The sequence below is a fragment of the Meleagris gallopavo genome, chromosome 8 (genome assembly GCF_905368555.1).
Source record: "Meleagris gallopavo chromosome 8, MGAL_WU_HG_1.1, whole genome shotgun sequence".
In the NCBI taxonomy this organism is placed as follows: Eukaryota; Metazoa; Chordata; class Aves; order Galliformes; family Phasianidae; genus Meleagris; species Meleagris gallopavo.
In genome coordinates this window covers 30138851-30163623 of record NC_139411.1, presented here as the reverse complement: position 1 = coordinate 30163623, position 24773 = coordinate 30138851, and positions in this window count along the sequence as shown.

Below are 24773 nucleotides of genomic sequence, written 5' to 3'. Positions count from 1 at the left end.
TTGTAGAGTGATTGTATCTTCCCATTTTCCAGGAGTTGCTGGTAGAAATTTCATGAAAAAGTTATCAGAAACTTCTGTGGAGAAAAAAAAGAAAGAAAGAAAAAAAGAAGAAGAAATACAGTGAATGCGAACACAATGAAATGATTAAAGTAAATGAAAGCATTACTTTCCGCTGAAACAAACGATTGATATACTGTGTGCTAGACTGATAGTTGTAGGAAACACTCACTGGGCCCACAGCTGCTTTGATTGACAATATTAAAGTTAGCATAAGGAACCAGCAAGGTCAAGGACAGTATCCAAATTAGCATTCCTGCATTTGATTGGAAAAAATAGTGGTTATGGCTTTGGACATCCACTGTTTCAATTGCCGTGGGTTACTATGACATGCAATGTACTTGGCAAGAACAAATATTTTTTTACCAAAATAATTAGTCTCTACTAAAATAGAATCTCTTAAAATGCTTGGCATGTTTTAGTATTTTGTGAGCAAGAGGAGATGTGACCAGGAGAGCAAATACTATTTTGGAGTTGTATACAAATTAGAAATGTCATAGTCGCAAAATGTTTAAGCACATCTTAAATGTCAGTGCAAGACCACCTACCTTCTGGAAAGAAGGTTATGTGTTTAATTTCATTTAATAATGTATTGTGTTAGAAGGTCAGGCCGTAGAAATCCCAAGGGGGTTGACGTTAGGTCTCCTTAGCCTATGCCCTGCCTCTTTCTGCTCAGTTGATGTGTTCTGCACTTCAAAAGGAGCACAGCTGCCAGGTAAAACTTGTTCTGTCTTCCCCATCTTCTTGATTATGGCCAGCACTCTCATGTGGTCATTTCAGATTGCTTGAGCCTATTCACAATAGCTCTGTTCACTCAGGAAGAACGCATCAGTGGTGAAATGATGCTAGGTCTCACTGATGTCATTATGTCATTAACAAAACCCAACACCCTAGAGAGATAAGGTACTTCATAAATAGCACAAGAACAAGGAGATAGACGTAGGCCCAACACGAGCAAGAGCGGACTCATTCCAAACATACTTTCTTTTTATTCTCTAATAATTCCTATTTGATTCCCTTTGTTCTACTCTCCTCCAAGGAAGCAGAATGTCAGCAGCATGGCCCTTTCCAAAGGAGGAATATTAGGATTCAACTGTATGTTTTGCCAAAACCAGTAAAAAGTAGTGGCAGTAGCTGTGTTAAAATCCTATCTTTTTTAGAAAACACCAAAAGAGAATTAGTCTAGCCTAGCTTTGGGCCAAATCTGCTAATTTTCTGTCACATGGTGTCATTAAAAATTTCAGAAGGATCTCAAACCATCCGAGCTCAGAGCTGTAGAATTGCAAAGGCATTCCAGTGTCTCTGATGAAAGGAATTAGTATGGGGATGGAAATAACAATGGCATGGGTAATAGAAAGGAGTTATAAATACTAGTGGAGCCAGAAGTTTCTGAAGGGCTTTTCCCAATTTAATGAGTATTTTTATCCTAAGAGACAAACTCATTCACTGCTCAAAATCTAAAGTAACAAACCAGAGCAGGTGTTGGTGAAAGTACGTCACTGATGATTCACTTGTTTTTGAATCCTAAGGTCTCCCTAACATATCCTGAAGCTTGAGAACAATTGTAATTAAAAACAAAAACAAAAAAACAACAGTTTTAGTCATAGATGGGTCAAAGATATTTTAATTTTTGCCTTTGGTTTCTAAATACAGGAAGCCGTAGGTGAAGTCTTAAGGCAAAAATTGTTAAAGTACTTTGAAACCAACAGCCTTCTGAATCACCAGGTCCTGCGTGGAAATAAATGTGACGAAAGGGGATGTGGGAACCAGATTAAAAATTATGCCTAGTTCCATCTCTGGGTTTTACAGATTTTGCTGTGACCTCCCAATTAAAAGTAAATAAACAGATGTATCTCTTCAGTGAAAGCAACGTGTCGAATGATCTAGTAATGGGAAATAAACTAAAAACATACTTTGGTTTACCAACATTTTTTGGAAATGTTATATGCAACAAGGTAAATAAAGTATTCATGTGAATCAGACTTGCTTTGAAAACACTGGTGTTTTTAAAGTAGATGCCTAAAATAAGAGTGTTAAAGCAGATTGGGTGCCTCAATATTTTACTTCGTTTAACCTACAGAAGACCTGCCAAAGAAATGTGGCTTTCTCCATATTTATTTTTCCTGGCTTATTTAGTGTACAGGTCTAGTAGATATTTATTTTCCCTTACCTGTGCCAACTCGCCTTCTTTCCCCTCCCTCTTGTTCTTTGCAGAGAAGCCTAGAGCAATTGCTCTTTGTTCATATGGCCGATGTAAACAACAGAATATAGAAGAAAATGATTCTTACATTTTTATCTGATAATTCAGTGAAATAGTGAGAAGGAGCCCAGAATGTAAGAATTCTGTGACTGGTTCTGTATTGTATGGCTTGCTGTTTTGGACAATAAGAACACTTTAGGACTGCTGTATAATACAAATTGTTTAAATAATTGAAAATATATTTATGTGAACTTCCACTACAAGGGGCAGTGTATTTTCAACTTTCACTTGTTGCATGGATTCAGTGAAATTTGCTCAGAAGTTCAGTACAAATGTGGGTAGATCCCTCTGGATGTTGGCAAAGCAGATGGACTTATTCTCAAACCGCTGCTAAGGCATAAACATCTACTCTCAACCCTGAGCACACACAGTAAGTGTGACATCTTGCTTTAGGAATTACAGCTCTCTCCATTCTTCAAAAGACCTGCTCTTGGGTGCAGTTAGACAAGATGGCTATAACATCGTAGGGCTTCCCTAGATGCAGACCTAGTCCAGTAAATATGACAGGGAACTGACTTGCCAAGGGAATGGCACAGAGCTGTGTCAGAGGAGGCTCCGGTTGGTGTTAGGAAAAGGTTCTTCACCAGAGGGGAGTGGGCATGGAACAGGCTACCCGGGGCAGTGGGCACAACTCTGAGCTGTCAGAGCTCAAGGAACGTTTGGACAACTTCCTCAGATGTTGGGTTTGGATTTGGGTGATCCTACATGAAGCCAGGAGTTGGACTTGGTGATCTTTGTGGGTTCCTTCCAATTTGGGATGTTCTGTGATTCCGTGAAGGCACTGTTGTCTGTGTTCTGTGACTGTTAACAAAAGGAAAGCCTACCTTCAGCTGCAGTGTCACTGAATAAGAGACTAACAGCTTCTGTCCAAGAATATCACTCCATCTTATAAATATCAAATCTAAAATAGATTGAATTCAGAAATATATTCATAGATAAGATACTGCTACTACCTTCACAATAGTTTAATTCATCAAATGATTTTCTCTAAACCCTCTCTATTCTTTAATTAAAGGTGAAAATCATAGAAGTAGTTGAAAGACATTTTTTCTGTTACGTGCAGGAAAGGGGCAGAGAACTATGTGCAAATAATACCACATATTTAATTTTAGCTAAGTTTTAAAATTAAGAATAAAACACTGTATATGTATGCAGTCTTTCACCTTCAAGAATCTCAGAGCACCTTAAATAGGACAAAAACTTTTCAGCTCATACAGTCACAGTGCTGCTCAAAGGTACAATGAAGCTGTTGTTCGGCTGCATGTAGAAACGCTACATACCAGAGGAAGGTAGGAAGTTAAGAATAATACGGTATATTCAAATATAACTTTTAGAGTATTTAGGTAGGCTGAATGTAGCTACCTGGAACTTGGCCACAGAACTCAGCTTAACAGCCCTGCTCTTGTGAAAAGTGGAATAAGATCTTTAATTTTTCCATTCAGCTTCCATTAATCACCCTAAGTGGTCATGAGGTTTTCCAACCCAGCCGGCATTCAGGCTTTCCAGCAGCACGCTTCCTTTTGACAATACATATTTCTATGGTACCAGATCAATGCTTCTTCAGTTCGGAGTGCTTCCTACTGAATCCCTTACCCAATTCCATGCCGTGACTTTCCACCTATATACTGACCACCTAGGTGATGATGTAGGGGTCTAAGACACAAAGATGACATGAGACTGTATTGTTTTAGGGAGGTCTTTAACCCATCATTGGGAAATATTTTAGAGAGGTTTTGCTTCTCTGACAAGCTAGATTGGATATAAAATACCAATTGCCCTAATCTGTAGTCATTTGTCTTTGGTATGTACGGGAAATTAGATAATAAAGAAGATATAAAGAAGAGATGGATCTAGAAAGGCTGATTTTTTTTTTTTTTAAGAAATGCCCCTAGGTTCTTGAGAGGCTTTGCTGGGTTCTGAATCCAGCCAGTGTCTACATTGACAGATGATGCATTTAACTAAGAAAGATTTGATATATATGTGTATATATATATTTAATTAGAGGACAGTATTTACATTTCTGGTTAGAAAAATCGATGTTTCAAAACATTCAGAATAATTGCTTCTGCATGATTTAAGGGATGTTTCTAATTGCACAGTCCTGAACACTAAGTTAAAAGTTATGTGTTCCTCTTGAATTTTTTTCCAGTCATGGGACATTATGGTCAGTGTGTATCCTAGCAGGACTGGCATTTGTTCCAGTGTCATCTTTCCAGGCTGCTTTACTTTGTAGCAACACGTGAAACTGAAATCCCATATTTACAAACACATGCTCTGTGTTTGAAACTAGTCCTGCAAAAACTGTGCAAGTACAGCTTTTTGCAGATTTAAGTTTAATTGTATGCAATTCATAATAACTTGTGCTTCCAAAGAAGTTTCATATTTTATCTTCAATAATTCCAAACATATTTACTATTTGTCTTCAGATCACTTGGAAAGGACAAGAAAGAAATCTAGCTTTTCATTTCTGACTAAGAATCAGATCAGATCAGGATAGATCAGAAGAATCAGATATTTTTCTCTCTCATCTTTATTTATCGTTTAATATCTTGACATCTCCCATGAGTTTTTATTCCCTAGCTACTATACATACCTACGCCCACTTAAAGTCCTCAGAACTGCATAACATTTAAGCTTGATAAAATGCGGTTTTGATGCACATACACTGCTTTGAGGCCCAGGCTATTGCTGCCTGATACCTGAATATGCTGATCTGTATTGAAGCACATGGAGTTTTGGGGTTCTATGGACAAAGAATAGACACAATCTTGAGCTTTTCCTGAGCTGAAATTTCTTCTGCATTTTCTTAACATCTCAAGGGAGGTGGAAGAATGATGACCATGTGCTCTTTCAGGAGTGAGCTTGACTCAGATTTACAGTTGTTTTTGATACTGTTGATTTAAATGGGTACTTTTCTCCAGCATCCCAGAATACTTGGCTTTATGGTATGACAAATCCAAGATAAACATTAAAAAAGACAAGTAAGACTGTCTGACGTTTCTCTTTTCTAAAGGCACTTTGGTAATAAAGTTTATTGGTAAACAGTGAAAGTAATTCTGTTTTCTAAGGCAAAGACCCCACTTGTTTCATTTTGTAAAAAGAATACGAACAAGCCAATTTTAAACAAGGAGCACTAGTGTCAATTTTCTGGAGACTTGCTAAAACAAATGGAAAGGTGGATTTATAAAGACAGAATGAATTGAAGCTCTTTAACCACTGGAGAAAATAACTGCTCACCTTTTTGCTACATCATCTCTTTCTGTAGTGTTATGTAGTTTATTGTAGTTCATGTAGTCTAATTCAGCTGCATTTGTCTGTGAAAAAGCAGACATTTGCTATGATAAAGTCTATCTCTGCATGTATTTAAATGAATAAAACAAACAATTTCAGTCTGAAAATGAACATCAGTAGATCCCGTGAGAGCTCAGCTCATTTCCTTAATGCCTGGCACTTCTGAAAATGGCACATTTGAACTGAACGTGGCCTATGAACACCTGTGATTGGGAAGTTCAAAAATGTGTGAACAAGACTTTGTTTGGAGTATACACCTCTTTGGGACTGCTGGAATTTTTGCCACCTGATCCTACTTCTTAGAGGTCAATGGAAAAGTTTTTGTTGACCTTTGCGGGCAGTCTTGAGCTACCTACAATGCAATTACTTAAAATGCATCTAAAAATATTCTGCTTCATCCGATATTGTTTCCAAAGTATTTCCAGTCCATTACTAATAGTTTGCAAACTCGTCTTTCATTGCATCGCTTTGATGTTGCCGAGTCACACCATTTTCATCTCTGTGGATGCATTTCCTTAAAGCATATTCATGATGACATTTGTGCCAAGAGACAAATAGTTCTGAGTATGGATGTGACCTGTAAATTGAAGAGCCACTTCCCTTGAGTTGAATACTTAAAGAAGACTTTAAAAAGATGTTTTCAGTGCAAGTGTTTGGTGATATCCAACTGCAGTTCCAGCTCATATGAGGACTTCAAGTAGACATGTAGCTCGTGTCTCAACATGGGCTTGTATGCTCTTGTACACCAGGATGATAGATAATTGGCTGTATCTTTTTTTGAACAGTTTCATGGAAAGGAAAGGATTCAAATAGATGTGGCCAGGAAACCAACTACAAGCAAAGGCACCAGCAGAGCTTCTCCTTCCTCCTGCTATGTCTTCCCCAGCAGTGTGAGAGGAGATGGCACAGATCAAAGCCAGTGGGGGTGTGGGTGAGGAAGAAGCTCTTGCACAGACACTGCTGCAGTTGTGCTATTAGAGATCACGCTCGAGGAGAGATAAACACTTCTCCATTCCAGCACATTGTGTAACAGATTTACTTGACCTGCATGCAATTTTATACCTGTTTGTTTGAGTAGAGATCAGAAAAGAATTTAGGAGAAGCCTTGAGCAGCTGTCAGAGACCTATCAATTAAATCAGGACATGACTCCAGTGTTTGCCATCTCCCAGTCTGTGCCCCTTATAAAGTCATGTTCTTTGTCACAGGTGTTAAAATTCACTTTTTTCTGCTTCAAGGGAGGAAAGCAAAACTTTGGAGAAGTGTACTTTTCCCAGTTCACTGCTGTTCCCTTCCTTCTGTTGTGTCTAGCTCAAAGATGCAAGTTCATCTCTTGTGCCACAAGCTACAACCTGTGCTGTAACAGGAAGAAGTGAGTGCAGTGCCTTATCTCCCATATCATCTTGGAGCATGCTGCAATCTGGGGCAGCCTGAACAGCTGCTTTGCTGTCCACAGGGCAGAATCACTCTTCATTCTGATGTCTGCATACCAAGACATGGCTTCCAATGAGGTAATTGTTTTGACAGTTTGACCAAAAAAGAAAAAAAAAAAGGAAAAAGGAAAAAGTAAACTGTCATACAATTTTGATGACTGGAGCATTTGTAAAAGGATGACAAAGTATATTCAAAACTTTCCTTAAAACATCAAGACCCTAGTGAATATTCTGCTTTTACAAAAAGGAAAACCCCACCATTTTTTTAGCTGATGGTTTAGCTATTTCATAGCTGTTGCTCTTACCTGCTGTGCTGTTAGCATGTCTGAAGCTCCATTAATGCAGCAGTTCTTTGGTTAAGAGGAATAAAATAATTTTTTGTAGTTGTTAGTTCAATTTAAGACATTGTTGGCAGAGCATCAGTTGCTTTTCTTGGAGCTGCATTGACTTTTTAAACTGAATCCAAGATTCTGTCCCAGTCAGGCCATTTACATGGCTGCGTGAGGCATTACAGTGAGCCATGAAGCTCAGACTTAGCTTGGGTTCAGTGCTGGCTGCAAATGTGAACGTCAGCCTGTCTGCCAGGACCTGGGCAGTCTGGGGAATGTTCTCAGATGTATCACAAGCTTCTTGCCCTCCTTACATGCTATGTGTCTCCTGCAGTTTGTGTTTCTTCAGGTCTCGTTAGTATTCTAGAGGATGTGAGGCTTTGATATTTTGAAGGCCTTACCATTTTGAAGGCAAAGTGTTCTTTTCAGTATATTCTCCCAGACAAATTGATAATGCCAGGAAGAAGAATTCCTCATCAATTTCTTCAGCGATGGAAATCTTGCATATCGACATGTAGTTTCAGACAAGTGGGAATATATGCATATCTAGAACATATTTAATATGCCATTTTCATTTACTGCTTTGCCTGGCTACAGCAGCTTCTGGAATTTCACATATCGTTGTTGGGGTGCAAGAAACCTTATGAATGAGACAACACCACACAGACCTAAAATGTGAAAGACCAAACTTGAGCTCAGATGTTCATGGCTTCCTCTAACCATGAAGCTACTTACCTGTCTCTGTTTTTAGGGGCCAAATTATTCTGGCTGATCTTCAGTGTAAATCCGTTTGTTGTAACAATTAAGGATCATAAGTGCTTCAACGAATTTCCAGTCATCTACTGCATCTAGATTTTTCAGTTTACTCTCAGATCTTCCACAGCATCAGGTTTCATCACGTGTCGTCTCAATCTCTGCGCCTACACCTGGTAACACTAATGGTGCAGAGTTCACCTATGTTTTATCATGGTCTAATCTGCAATTGTTTGAAATGCATCACCGTGTTTAACCTCGTTACAGGAATGCAAGCTGGGGAACATGATGGGGGTTTGAGGAGCACAAGGTTTGCTGTGTTCCTGGCTGGCACTTTCATCTCTCCCAGCTGGAGGCCAGCTGGTGTCTTTGAGGTTGTGTCTCAAGCTTGATCCTTGCCTAGACAAGGTGGGCTCTGGATCACATTACATGCACTGAAACCTGACTTCTGCTTGCCTTCAGTGAGGGGAGCTGCTCATTGCTGCTTGCTGGGGCTTCTGTATCTGTCCTGGGGGCTGCAGAATCCTGCAGGCAGGTCAGGCTGGGCTGCTGCACCCTGAGATCCTGCTGGGTGCAGAAATGTTGGAAGTGTGCTCATCTGGGTCTCAGTGTTGAGGTGTTACAGGTTGGATATTGGGAAAAATATCTCATCTGAAAGAGTGGTAATGCATTGAAACGGACTGATCGGGGAAGAGGTGGAGTCCCCATCCCTGGAGGGGTTCCAGAAGTGTGGAGATGTGGCAGTGAGGGATGTGGTCAGTGGGCATGGTGGGGATGGGCTGGGGCTGGACTTGGGGATCTGAGAGGTCTTTTCCAGCCTTCATGATTTTATGATTTGACATTAACTGAGATCTTCTGGGCGTCGTGGCTCAGTGTACCTTGAAATAATGGCTGCTCTCCTTCCTGTGTGTGCTCCTGTTGGGCCTTTCTGTTATGATTTCTTGCTCCTCCAATCCTCTATTTGTCTTTGTAGGAAACCTGCAGTCCAATTAGATTGTTTAGCTCTATAGAAATTATGAATTAACCTAATTTTTAGTTACTATCTAGTCAATTTCTTCCTGTTCCTTATCTCTAAAGGCAGCAACACCCTTTAGTAGCAGTTCTCATGATAAAAGCTCTCACATTGGGAATTTTTAGAAGGAACTGAGCAAGATATGCTGGAAAAGGCAAGACAAGCACCTACTACATTGTCTAAGCCAGCACTGATTGCACATATTTCTTTTCAGAGAAGGCTGGCAGAATGCATTCATGAGTTAGGAAGGGGACAAGCAGACCCAATGTGTTTTGCACTCCTTTTGCATGTCATGAGTTCACACTGTTCTGCATGGTTTTGACTGGAATGTTGTGGCTCAGTGTTTCTTGCCAGTTGCTGCACTGTCAGCAGACCAGTTTGTTGAGTCATGACTCGGCCAATAGCTGGATGGATCTGTGTTTCTGGCTGTGCTCAAAAACAAACTCCGGTTCTGATGAAACTACTCATGGTCATTGAAAGACCCCACAAGCACATTATGAAAGAGCTTATATGTTTTTTTCCCTCTGTTCCAGCTGGATTCCTCTGGTGCCTTTACCTAAATTCCCACCACGTTTTCAGCTGGATACATCATTTCTCATTCCAACCTTTGCAAACTCAGGGCTGCAGCTCATAGTGGCTGTGTTGGCACTTGTGGGATCAGCACATATCAGTGCTGGGTGAAGTCATCCTCATATGTACAGTCTTTAAAGTGTATTAAGACCCTATGAGATTCAAGTGAGATGTAACATAAGCAGGTCTTATTATTTCTGTCTAGCCTTTGCCATTTAAAATAATCAAAATGCCCTCTACAATAACAATGTTATATCTTCCCTTCACTTAGCACATTTAACGGAACACATTTAACTCTAAAAGCCATAAAACACTGGGCTTAGCACTGCCAAAGCCTGGCATGGTTTATTTTCTTCTCTTGCTTTTCAGATAGAACCAATACAGCACATGTAAAACAAGAAAGTTTAAAATAAACAATCTGATCCATTTAATTGCTTTTAAAAATATTTAAAACTTTATTGGATTTATAACTATAGCAGCAACAGTTTCTGCCTCCTGTCCTAAAGTTATGGCCTCATTTGAAAGCGACAGCCCTGTGCAAGAAGCATCACTGATTGAGATGTGTGGGTCAGGCACTGCTATTAGCCAGTGGTTATTCAATGAAACATGCCAAGAAGTGTAAGGAGTGGTACTTCCTCAGCATATCTATGTGAGTTTCCATGAGATATGTCTCCCAAAATGACTTGTGAGATTTTGGTAGGCATTAAATACTTAAAATATCAGAAATGTCTGAGCAGCCTTTTGTCAGAGTTCTCCAGGATCAGTCTGATAAGCAGCTTTGGAGATCATCTCCCTTTTGTTTTTTTTCTTTTTTTTTCTTTTTAAGGAATCTAGACCCACTTTTGAGAAACTCAGTCTCAGTTTCTGTTTCTCATAACAGTGGCCTAACTTTCATCTTCGGCACTGCTGCGATGCGTGCTCTTTTTCTATTGCAGTGGTGTGGGTCAGGATGAAAAGGGGAAGAATCAAAGAGAAGCAGAATCTCAACTTGCATTGGTGAAACTTTATCCTGTTTATTAACTCTGTTCTGCGAGCCAGTATATTGTGCTTGGATCTTGTAACACTCCATTTTAGAAAATAATAGTCAGAGCAAGTGCTTTAACCAGCAGTATGAGGGTTTTAATATAAAATGTGCCTTCCCCTTAAATTGATTGCAAATGTACTTTCCAAATATTTTACTTTGTAAAAAGAATTCTTGGAGGAATTCCAGTGACTGGTACTTTCCAGCTAGCTAAATGCAGATAATTCCCCTTCTAAATGTGCTTTGCAAATCCTGGCCATATCGTTTGGAGCAGTGGCTTATATAAAAGTGCCAACTAATAGCCCTCACCCCTGTGTGAAAGGTAAGGTTCCTATGTTGGGAGCGAGGCAGATGATCCTTAGGATTGCCCGCTGGGAATACGCACACTGAGGGCATACATGGAAGTGGAGTGACCAGGCTGCATTGCAGTGCTGGTGGTGGGATGCCAGAGGCCTCTAAACCTTTTACAATGAGTAGCACACAACTGTTTCCAGAGTGTAGTTCTTCTGTCTGTGTTCAGAAACTCCAGCTTTTGGGTATAGATGGGAGAGCCAATGGTTTGTTATAGGTCATTCAGAAATGCAGGGGAAGAGAAGGGCCTGGATTCCAGCCTCCAGCTCAAAGGATCGGTGATGAATCTCCATTTGATAGAAGCATTTCACAAGAGGAATTGAAAGTTACATTTGTTTCGTGCTGTATTATTTGAAACTAAGGGGAAAATTGGGGGTAGCAATCCACAAAAATAATTTTCTGTGGCACCCACTATGACTAAGGCTGTCTAATGGTGTTGAAAGAACACAATTTCACCTTCCTGAAATGTTTAGCGCAATCTTCATCAAACAGATGGGTGAATATAGACATGATTTCCATCTTCATTAAATTAATTCATTAATGCCAGGTATTTGAAAAGTCAGTCCTTTAATAATGTATAAATATTTTCTTCTCTAAGTAGCTGTCTGATTTCCCCCCCACGGACTGGCTTCTACTTTTTTGTAATGAGACCAACTTATGATGGAAGAGCTCCCAGTGTGTGTATACTTGCAGATGTGTTCTTCGATAAAACTTAATTAGCCACCTTAGTAATTTTCTGCTTAACATGTTTTTAACATTCTTTAGAACTCGAAGTGAGATGTATCTGAACTAAAGAAAATGAGGTAGCTATCCATAATCTTACCTTGATCATCATTTAGTTTGTTAGGCTAAATGCAATGCAGGACATAACTTTCACAGATTTGTCTACGCTCACTCCAGCAAAGGAAAGTATTTTTCAGGTTTCATTCTATTAACTCTAGAGAATATGAGTTTCTTTAAAAAAATTAATCCATTGAGTCAAACTCCAACTTTCACTTAAGACAGTGGTGAAAAGTCTTTAATGAGAGGGGCATCCTGAAACAGATACGTTGAAAAAATACAGTCACAGAACCATAGAATCACCAAAGTTGGAAAAGATGGAAAAGACCTCCATGATCATCCAGTCCAGCCATACACCCACCACCAATAGTGCCCCACTAAAAAATAGAATGTATCTTAGCATATAGAAGCTAAAACACTGTGCCATTTAAAGCAGCATAAGGAAAGGCATTCTGCTGACCACCCAGTTCCATCACCATGCTCAAGTCCCAGCCAGCAGCTGCTTCCAACTGCAGTTGTGCAGAAGGGACAGGGTTGTCAACACCAGCAACTTTGCACAGAGCCTGGGAATTTCACACATTCACCCCCTCAGGATGCAAAGTGGCATGTTGACTTTATACATCTTTTTGCTAGATGGAAGGAATGGAGGAAGAAAACATAAAAATAAGTGGCACAAAACCAAACGCACAGTGGGAACAGTGAGATCTGTGTGCTGTGGCTGTGCGACTGGCTCCTGCTGGCTTCTTTCAGCCAAATCATTGTGGTTCATTAGGCTTGCTAGTTAGCACTTGCTTATGGTTTATTCAGAAAAAAAATAGCATCTGATTGCAAATATGAGCTATTAATTCCCATCGCAGGTTCTGTGTTCATTCTTGGTGAGGGAGGGTTGATTTATAGAGCAAATCCAATTGTACCAGAGGGATATACATTATTATTTTTTCTATTTTAGAGATGGAGCCCAAGCCTATGTTTTTGTATTTCACCTTTCTAACAAATCTGAGAAAAGCTTCATCAGTGGAATCATGTTGTGAGGGGCAGGTAATGGAGAGCAGCACTGAGACAAAAATTGAAGGCAGCAGCTTGTGTATATGTATGCTGTTCTCATTTGCTCTGCTCACATCAGTGTGGTAGAAGTGCAGAAGTTTTTGTGTCTGGTGGGCTCTTTCCCCAGCTATTGGTCCCTGCCTTCCATGCAGATGCTTTCATCTGAGATATCTGCTAGTGCTTATCATGATAAAGCTCTGAAGAGGGATGAGTGAGGTAGATAGCATGTTCCCTTGGCCTGTCTGTGTCACAAGGAGCATGGGCCCAGACAAGGAACATGGGTGTTAATCTTTACAAGGTGATGATCACTCAAGAGATCTGTGGCAAGGTGTGAAATATTGTTATATCTGTATTTCTATGCTGTCTTTCATCTCCTTAAGTATGCCATACAATCACATCAATAGATCATGAAAAGACAGCTTTGCAGATTCTCTCTTAGGTTGCTGGCCCGACAGACCATTTTTGCATCGATGTTTGCTTTCTTTGATCAGAAGTTACTTCTCTCTTTCTGCAGTTCTTTTAGCAGAACCCATTTCCCTGTAAACCACGTATGCCTAGGGAAGCAGAGGGAATCAGCAATTCATCCTTTTTTCCGTGACAGATACAGTTACCAAAATTCTGTGCAACAGGCTCAGAGTAAGCAGGGAACCCCAAGGGAAGCAGCTCTGACTCTGGAGCCTGGAGAAGATGTGAGCGAGCTTCTCTCCAAACCAGATCAGATGGATCTTCCAGTGCCCACCCATGGGCTGGGAGGGTCCCGAAATGTTCTTCAGTGAGAACAGCAGCAGGAGGAAATAGGCAGAGATTGCTTACACAGTAAAAACATCTACCACAAGAAATTTAAATAGGTCTCTTTTCTCTTTCTTCGAATGATAAATGAGAATAATTTCAGGTTAACAGCTACAGGGTCTGCTCTACTGTGGGTATTCCTGCATACCTTCCATTACCTCGACAGGAGGAGCGTGTGGATGTCGAAGACAATAAAACCTTTAAAGCCTGCCATAATATGCCTTTTCCCCTTCATTGTGCACACACACACAGACCATCAGTACTACTGGAAAGTCATGCACACTGTTGAAACAAGGGAACCTTCTGTATGTATATGGGCGATTATATGTAGAAAGGATCCCCATTGCAGGGAAAATACACTAATTTTAAGTAGGAAGGAACTGCCAAATCTCTTTTGATATAGTCTGTAGCAGTAATAATACATTTATTAAAATGGTAAATTGGGACCTATATAAATTAAAATACTTTAAATTGATTGTTATAAGGATTAACTGAAAGGTACAAGGAACCTTGCCATAAAAAATACAATTTCTCAATATTTCCTCTATCTTTTCAAATATCCCCAAAGTTTACTTTTTTGTTATTTCAGCTTCTAGGCAGTAATGTGAGATAACAGGAATAATGTGTAATAAGTCATTTGTTGAGCAAATAACTCAGAGGGTTACTAGACAAGTTGTGTAAGTTTTCAGTAACTGTTGAACCAAAAATTGGATGTTCCAAAATGACAGATCCTTACCAGACAAAATAAAGCAGGTAGTACAGCAGTGTTCTTCAGTCCATTGTAACACTTTTAAGTGATAAATGTCACAAGTGGTTGGAAAAATCTTTAAATGTGGCCTCACAATGCATTTCATACACAAAGAATTGTTATATGAACTTATGGGAGATGTAAAAATATACAAAGGAGAGAAAATAATAGGTGATATATTTGCCTAATAACTCTTTAAAATTAACTTTTCAGTGGAGAACTGTGGCATGTTATTCTTGGAAGTGAGGACCATGTTAATACGGGTAGGAAAATTCTTTCTAGTGGAAGCGTCATCTGTTACGAACAAAATGTGCTTTCTTTTACTTTTTATCATTTGCTCTGGTCTGATCTCTTGTCATGCATATCGCAGAAACTGTCAAAATAAACTGGGAGATGCTCTGTAAATTTGCCTGACGCAGATATAGTCTGTTGGACAGCTAACAGAAAGATCAATATCACTGGGCTATATCTGCATATGGGTTTGGACTCTCCTTGTCTTTTGTGAATGACTGAGGCTCCTAACCAAAGCAAACTGTACCAAACCACCAAATGGCTCCTGGTGGAAATGGACAGGAACCAGAGGTATCCGAGTCTCCGTGTGTCCTGAGGCTTTCATAGATGAGATGTTCACTATTGGAGAGAGAAACCTCTGCTGCATGTGTGCACCCATGTACTCTGCTATACATGCTTTCCCTAAAGGAACAGCACAAGTGTGCTCAGCATACAGCAGTGTCAGAGGCTTTTATGTATCTCTGGTTTGCTCCAAATACCCCTTTGCCAGATTTGATCAAAATTGTTTATGAGGTTTAAAAGATAAGGAGTGAGATGGAAAGTTGTGTGGATGTTGTAATTCTGAATATTATAAGTTACGAAGTGAAAATGAGAATTCCAGACTGTTAGGATTTATGTTGCTTCTAATGCCAGCAAAGCATCAGTTCTAGGATGCTGCTAAGTGCTGCAAGAGAACATCTCATTCACCTGAGAAAGGGCTCTTTTGGGGCCTTACCAGACCTCAGCATTGCTGCTGGAGGGTAGAAGGCCAGGGAACACCATCCTATATGCCTTCAAGGTACAAGTGGAAACACAGTACATCATAATGAACCATAAGGTGAGAAAGGTTTTGAAGATCTCAAACACAGAACCATATCATTACTTACTCAGCACAGCGGGCCCTTTTTTGTGTGCATTATTAAAATCTCCCAAAGCTTCTCTTGAAACCCAAAGTAATACATGGAGACCCAGCACAGGAGCCAAGCTTCGCTTATGCAGACATCTGTGCAAGATGTTTCTAACCTGCACTAGGTTAGGGGAAAGGGAGCCAAGGGGATGTTTGAGAGCTATTGCATTCTTTTGGGGGACTTTGAGGGGCAAGGAAAAGGACTCCAGTTGGCTGTGAGACTGCTCTGAGTATTTCCAAGGAGGTCGGGAGGCTTCCAGCTGCCCCAGAGCAGGAGGGCAGGTAACGGTAACTTACAGCCACTTCTGCTCCTACACAGGGTCCTCACCCACCCCAAATGGGAAGCACTGTGTATTTCATTTTAAATTAATTAAGTGGCACTAAGCATAACAGCATTTGAAGTAAAAAAGTACAGGTGGCTACACGGAAAGTTGAAATAATATGCTTGGACTCTACACATGTTAAAGTTCATTATGTTTCCTCTGCTTACACACAATCTGCCAGCGATATCTTGGTGTCACCAGACCTAGGGAAAGCTGTTTGCTCAGCAGTCTTAACCTCTACTATAGCTGCTGTACGGTGGGGAACAATTCTTGTTTGTCTTAGGCAGGCTTTTTCCACAACAGAATTTGTAACTGGTTTTTGTTTTGTTGCTCACTAGGAAGCAGGCTGTTGTTTTCTCGTCAATACAAATATTAACATTTCTCACTGGAGACTTGAAACACCTTGCAAAGCTTTCTTAGTGAAGATGAGAAGTGCAGAATCTCATTTGCAGATTATGGTAAATTGCAGATGTGTGCAATCCTTGCGTGCTTGTTTTTCCTTAGATTTGGTGTGGGTTTTTTTTTCTTTTTTTCCCCTTTGTGTGAGCATTACTCAAGACACCTTCTCTTCATTTTGAATTTCATTATCTGTATTCTGCTGTATTTTCATTTCTTCTGGAATAATAACATTGTCCCAGCCATTGTAATGGATCTGGGATATTTCCCAAGAATAATGTTTTCTGGAGAGCAACAAAAGAATGACCAAGAGCCAATGCAGTGCCCTTTCACCCGTGTCCTTTCACAATTAGAAGCAGCAGTCCAGCAGAACGGATTGAAGCAGGTGCTTGAATCATTCCTGCTGAGCAATACAAACGTGCCCAATGCCCAACATGTTTAAATCCTATTGGAAATAAAATTAAGTAGCTACTTGCCCTATTAAAGCTTATAAATATAAGCTTCATTCCACAAACAATACTTTTAGTAATAGGCAGAGAAAACTCAGTAGACAAAAGGCAAAATTAAGGATATGAGTAATTTAGTAAAATGCTAGCACTCCACTTTTCAGAGAAGCATAGAATCACTATGGCTGGAAGAAGATCTCTAAGATCCCCACCCCACCATGCTCACTGCCCATGTCCCGCAGTGCCACATCCCCACAGCTCCAAACATCTTTTGGTTCCTTTTATCCCATCTGTGGCCGCATTTCAGGTTTCTATTTTATAGATTGGGTTTTCTTTCAAATAATCTCCCTTTCCCCACGTTCCCTCAGTCCTATTTCTATCCAGCTTATCTGCTTTTCTCTCCTCTTTTCTAAACGCAGCTTTCTCAGACCACGGCTGCTGCACAGATCTCTGCCACTTCCTCCTCCCTTTCCACCATATCACAGCATGCTGCTGGTTTTATTATTTCTGAGGGCTGCAGGTCCCTGTGAGGTGGTTTTGACTTCAAAATGCAGACATAAACAATTTACTCAGACATTTCATTCAGCTCCAGCTGGAGAAAGCTGTGATTCTCTACTCTGTCACAGAGCCTCCCCACACTGCCCCTAAGGGCTGCTTTGCTCATTTTCATCCGTCTTCCAGTCTGATCATCCCAATTCACAAGTAGGCAGGACCATCAGTTGTAGCTGGTAACGTGTGCATCTGAATACGGGACAGTACCAGATTAACCACTGAAAAGGTAAATCTGGGACCTGGGCACTATAAATTCCCCAGATTTGGATCTGGGCTCTATAAATTTCCAAAGCCTTGAAGCTCATTGCTCCCTTTGGTGGTTTTTAGACCCTGTGAGCTGTCAGCCCTTGAGCACACACACACAGGTCCCGCTGATTCCAGATGCATCTGCAGGAAGAACCAGCCCCACATTCACATCAATTTCAGTTTCAGCAGAGCTCCAGCACATTTTGCTTGCATGTGTCCCTTATTACCACTATCAAGTTGGCACGTGTCCTTTATTCCTTCCTTCCTTCCTTCTTCCAATCTTAAGCTGAATATTCCAAGATGAATCACTGATAAAATGGTATTTTAGGAAAGAATATGAGGAGCAAACTCAAACCAATTTGTTGTATAAGGAGCACAAACCTTGCTTCCTAATAGGACCAATATGGAACTGGTTTCTTTTGAACAGGTGATCTAATAGGTAATGCCACAGAATGGTTAGTAACCCATCAGAAAGTGTCCTATTGAAAGAGAACACATTGCTTAGTGGTGTGGCATCCAGGCAGAAGGGCCGAACTTCATTCTTAAGTACTTTTCCATGATCTGGAAGTCAGTGCTTAATTTGTTGATGATTCCTGTGCGTATTCATCCATTAAAGTTATGGTACAGAAAAAGCAAGGACAGCTGCTAAAATATATCTGTGCCCCTTGAAGCTAAGGAAGAGTTACTTGGTAAAAATGAAACGAGTCAAAATAAGCACAAATTTGATGCAATGTTTCTGTGTTCATAACTAAGCCTTCCAAACGCCTGATTTACAAAGTAGGAACTTAACAGTGGATGCATTGTAGGAGAAACACACACACACATATGTATATTCTAACACAATTGCCTTTGTTTTTAAAGGAATTATTTTCTTATTCATGGTTTGTTTTCATTTACTTTCTTGTAAAATGTTTTGGCAGGGTCTGGTGAAATATAGTAAGGGAAACCATGCGTTTCTATGCATGTAAAGCAGGAAAACAGTGTGACTGTGGACAAACAATGTCCTCCATTGTTGGCGGTTTATTTTCTCACTGTTATTAATCCCTTTGTCACTGCAATGGGCACTGTGCTCTGATTTGGTGCCAGCGGTGCATTTTAATGCTGGAAGCAAAGCTTAGCAGTTTGCCTCTGTCACAAATCAGCTTTGGGGGATGTCAGGTTGGCTGGAGGTTTTCCTGCCCTAAAAATCCTTGGATAGGTTAGCTCCTTGTGGGGAAGATTGAGGAAAGAGAGAATATCAGTGATGGAAGGGGCTGATCAAGCACATAGCATGTCTGTGATCTTCTTGAAAATGTCACCGCCAACATAAATTACAGCTGCCTGGAGGCTGCTCCAAGTTGTGCTGGAATAGTGGGAGCGTGTTTATAGCAGCACATTGGTTTGGCTTTCCCTTCCCACTGTGCTTTTCTCTGCTGCCAGACCTGTAACAATCACAGAAAGCATTTAGTATTGCTACCAATGCAGTCAAATATGCTCACGTGAATTTGCTAGCAAGTGACATTGCTTACAATCATAAGATGGCTTAGTTTGGAAGGGACCTTAAGGATCATCTAGTCCCAAACTAAATCAGGTTTTTCGTGTTTTTCTATGTTTTTTGAAAGATTCTTATTACTTGTGCAAGCAGCCCAGTGGCAATAACACAATGCCTGTCACTATGCCTGCTCAGATGGTTGGGTAAATGCAGACAAAATGAAATGTCCACAGACACACACGGAGTAATATGACTTCATTTTAAATGTATATATTTATAGAGTGTGTGTGGTACATAGATGATTCTGATTGTGCAGATGTACATCTCTTTGCTCTTATCCCTCTTTTATCTCTAAATATAATTTTAAAAGGAAATAGGTTTTGAAAGGGGCAAGAAGCTCCAGTAAAGAATTTAAATATGTTGAGCTCTTTTTCTTTCCCTTTGAAAGGAGCAGTCAGTCAGGGCTCTTGTTTAAAGTTAAGCTAAGAAATGTCTCTGTGGAGAATTTCAGACTCCCTTTCCAAACACCACCGAGCCAAGTATGGTTATTATCTGAATTTAATTCGAATCATATGAACCGTCAGTTTTTGCCATACTGAAGATTTTTTCCTTTTCAATCTGGCAACGCATTCGTCAAGTTATGGGCAGACCCCACTCGCATAAAGGAACACTTTTGCGAACTTTATAGCTTGCAGGGTTTTCCAGGTTCAACACACAGTTATGACTTTCTTAAAAAGACACACTAAACAGCCCTGTAAGTATATAAAAACAGAATATCACCATGCAATTAGCTTTGCGTGAGTCATAAACGGGAGAAAAAAAGGGAAACAAGTTTGAAGAGTTGTCCCTAAACTGGTGTATCTAGAGCAATATTCCAGTCACAAATGTTCCCTCTCGCTGCCTCCTCTTGGTCCAGGGGCTTTGAGCGGATGAGCGCAGGTGGTTTCCCACAGCCTTGGATACCCTCCGAGGAGAAGTCTGCTCAATCCTCCAGTGTTTTGCAAGGAGGTGAGAGTAATAATTACCCACCTACTTCAATGCACTCCTGACAGCCTGAATCAATGTCGTCTCAGTGCCCGGGAGATGTCAAATGCCATATAAAAATGTTAAATAATATTGCTTCCCAGCCGTGCGGCCGGAATTTACACTATTTGGAGGAAAGAGGATGGGGGGATAATTACAGCCTGAACTTTTTAAAATGAGGTACTGAGGAAGGGCACAGTCAGCAGAACAGCAGCCACATCCAGGGTCTCCAAAGAGCTCTGTGTTTATGGGCTCTCTCTGATTAGGGATTCTGGAAAATTTCCATATTCACTCCACTTCTATGAGTATGTAGAATATTTTCAATTAATGCTCCTAGCGTGGAAAGTATTTGAAAATGCTTTCTCAGCATGCTGTGTATCACAATTTACTCTGTGGATTTTCTTATTTCTTCTCTCTGCACATCCGTGTCTGCATCCATTGGGCTTTCAGGGCTTTGGCATCACAACTGAGTGCTCTTCCAGAGGTTTGTTCTGCCCGCTGTCCTTCTCGGTGTTCCTGTGAGCCTTGTTACTTTTGATTGTTGTCATATGTATTGGTCTGGATTCATACCCTCTCATTAATTTCCAGTTTAGAGTGTTTACACTGCTATTGCAGTGAAGCCAGGGTTATCCAGTTTCTAGGAAACAGCCATTATTTATCCCTTTGGATACTGCTTGTCTTGCCATATTTCAGAATAATTTTCACCCATGTTATATTTCATTGAGTAGATGTTTTAATAAAAATAGTTTTTTAAATATCACAGCAACATCCCCAGCAACACAACACCACATATTTAGCTTGTTTGAACCATGGACTTGCAACATACACTGCAATATATTCATGGTTAGCAAGGGTAGCTAAATGCAAAAAAAAAAAACAAAAAACCCAACACTGAAGGGAATGAAGCGGTCCTGAATTTGAACAACAGTGTTAAGAGAGGGTGAGACCAGAGCAGGATGCTCAGACTTCTCCCTACAACAAACTGTGTGCTTGTTTGATCTCACCAAAGGGTTCTGACTCCAGGCTTTCAAAGCCAGCACATCAGTGTAGACACTCAAACACCATTAAAATGAAGAATCATTCTGCATCTGCCTTACAGTTCCCTCCTGATGTTGTTTATGATAATGCAATATTCATCAAGTTCGAGTTATTCTTCTTTGTGTCATACACTATGACTTACACATCTACCTATAGTCTAGTATTGCACTTCTGTAATACAAGAACAGTAATACAGTGAAAATAGTCACAATCCACATGGCCTAAATCCTAGCAAGAATGACATGCCCAAGAAGGATTTTAAGAGGCAATCTTTTTTATGCATTAGTCCCATAAGAAAATCATCTGGGACCCAGGAGTATATGACTGCTCAAAATGTTTCCTATTAAATTTGCCTAATACAGATTTAGCACAAACTAAATATTGGCTTTATGGGTATTTTACAAACTTCTCAGTTGAATGCCTGAAAGCTGATTCTTGATAATGACTAAATTTTGGTTTAAAAAGGGTCTGTAGGCTCATAAGATGGGCAATCATCTAATTGCTGGCAGTCCTCCTTTTCATCTTTTTTGTGAGTCCAGTTGGAAAGAAGAGCACGTTTAACACTTTTTATACACTGAGCCTTATTATTTCATTGAAGTCAAAGGTTATAAAGAGTGGATCTTGTGATCCAAGCTGGAGTTGCATGCTCCAGGGCTATGACAGGCTGAGTATTTCATAGAAGAACATTCTGCATCCTTTTGTACCCCCTTGGAGAAGGTTGGTGCTGCGGGACACATGACCTGCAGTCAGCACAGGGATAAGGCAAATGGAGCTGCACAGAGGGGCAGCAGCATATGGCCAGTGGGATTACTGGTGGAGCCACTGGGTCATTAAGCCTCTGATGCCAGAAGCTCCATTTTTTGAACAAAACCCAATGAATACTACAGCAGCACTGCACCAGAGTTGCTGAGTTTGGGGAGATTGAAGCCATGAGCTGATCTCCCAACAAGATCAGGCTTTTGGGAATGCTTTTTGGATCCGCTGTTCAAATAGTAAACTTGAAGTCATTGCAAAGCATGTCTCAGAGCATTGTCAGCACTCTTTTTTTACACCGAGTTTTCACAGCAACAGACTTTGGGTAGAGAAATGAGTAAGCAGCTTCCCATTTCCACACATAAACGCTCTGATCCATGTAACAGACGATTTCCCTGATGTACTAGGCTGTCTGCAGTCCTGCTCACACGTCCCTCGTGCTTAGTGTGTTACAGTGCAGAAGGAAAGCAATGAGGCATGTTTTCAACAAAGAACAAAATAGCCAACTAATTTTTTGCTTTTTCTTTTTTTTAGCGAATTGGATATGGACTTTATTACACAGGCAAGGGCAATTGTAACAAAATCTTGGTTATCACCTGCAAGCAGCAGGTAAAATCAAGTATTATTTTTATCTTATTTCAGTCTTCTCCTTGGCTTGCATTCTGAACAGATGTACCATCTCCTTGTTTAAAACAAGTTTCTGTTCAGGAGAAATCTGCATTTGCTTGATCGCATAGTAGACAGTGATCTTACACTCTGAAGTCATTGCTGGTTCATGGTTGTGTTTCATTAGCACAAACACTGAATGCACACAAGGTATTTCAGTAACACATCTTTACGTTACTTTCAGTGTACACTGCATTTTGAAGGAAAAAAGAGTTTTTTTCATACATGATCTTTTTATCAACTTTCTTCAAGTGTGCAATTCCTCCAGATAAATTCTATTTACAGAAATATTAATGTTTGTGTAAGTTCTTTTACAGTCCTTGCTGTAGGATGTGAATGTTTCATCATCTTTAGCATCATCGTAAGGGCAATAATGGAGTTAGAAACCTCTAGCCCACTTTGGTAGCAACGACAAATAAATTATGCTATGTGAAACCTTCCCTTTAGTTCTGTGTGAACCACTTATGCTTCGGAGCAGCTGAGGAAGAGCTAAGAAGGCATCCCTGGGTGCCAGCTGTGCAGGGAGTTCCCAAAGCAGGACTGGCAAAGGGAGAAACCAGGAGCGGGGTCTCACTGGGTGTTGCAGAGAAACCAAGAGCAGTTCTCCCCATGCATTTGGGCTTCATGGCCAAGAGAGCTGGGCAGAGTAGCTGAGCCGTGCTCAGGAACAAGGATGGAGCAGGAGGAGGGAGCTGTGTGACTTTCCTCATGCTTAGCATCCTTTGTAGAGATAATCTGGCTCAAGGGGGGGCTTGGGTTCTACTAAAAGCTTTCCTTGTTAGCAAGAGTGTGAAAGGTTAAAATGATTGTATGCTAGTCACATTTGGGAGAAATTAATGGAAGCTAATTAAACCTATCGTTATTTCTAGGCGTTTGCACCTCTTTTCAAATGTACCTTTCTTGTAATTGGATTTTTTCAATAGTGAATGTTTGAACATAGAGTTATTACTGTAAAGCAGTTTGCTGGGAGTCTTGTGGCAATTAGTACTTCCTGCACCTTCAGTTTTGAATACCAGCACCACTGTTCTGAGGGAAGAAACCATGCAAAATGCTTATTGTTAAAAATCAACAGGATGATTCAGTCTGTTGGAACTGCAGTAGGTTATATTTAACTAAGCCCAGTGAGGTTAATGCATTTTATGTACAAGAACAACAACAACAGAAAAAAACAGGAAAAAGTTGTTTGCTCATTGGCCCATTTTCTTTCTCTCAAATTTCAGTTTTGGAATTAATACATTAATCCGTGTAGTTTTGGGGTTTATTTTAGCACAGGCTGTTCCAAAGACAAATTATTGAAAAGGAAAAAAAAGTAAGCCAAAGCTGATCTGACCTACACAAGAAGGGAAGCGAGACTGCTCAATTCTGCCACTGCTGAAATGAATATCAAATCTCTCTGTTATTTCCAGCTTTATTCTGAATTTTGCTGTTCAGTTTAACTCAAAATCCTTATTGCAGAGGGACCATAAGGGTGGCAGATCAATCCATACCAACGTAACATATCAACTGCCAGTTAAAACGCAGTGTATGTGTGTATAGATAGGGACATGGTACACAAGCTGCCAATTATGTTGTGCTCTAGAAGAAACTGCAGGAAAAAAGTCACAAAGAGAAGGCTGCCTGGTGAGGTGTCTCAGGATGTAAATGGCTCCTGCTGAAAAGGTAACAAAGGCTGCGTTGTGTGATCGTGTGCTTGGATCAGCTGGGATTTGAGCAGGAAAGCAGCCCCTGATGTGTGTATATATATAATTCTGAGATGCATATTTCAAAATCTCTCTCCGTAAAAATGATCTGTTGTCTTTATACTTGTGCTAAAAGTAGCTTTTGCCACTGCTTTATGAGAAGAAATAGGATGAGAATACACTGAAGTGCTGTGTTGTGTCTCCTATAAAACTTCTGTTCATCAAAAGGTAAAAAGAAAAAAAAAATGCACTTAATACTTTTAAGCACTACAATTATATATGTTAATTACTAAACAGTGTTGTTTAGTATCATTTTGGGTTTGAAACATGAATCATTTTTGCTTCAGAATGGATTCCATCAATCTGAGCGATTTTATTTAAAGACTGAAAAATTGTATGCTTAGTTCTCCTTGGGACTATATTTCAATATAACCACTCGAGGATGTGGTGTTAGACACAGGGCTGAGCAAATTCCCCAAAACATCCCCCCAGAGAAAATTCCATCTCATTCCGTCTGGTTGCCGATCCCATCACTGCAGGACACTTCTGCTGGTTGGAAGGTTCGTG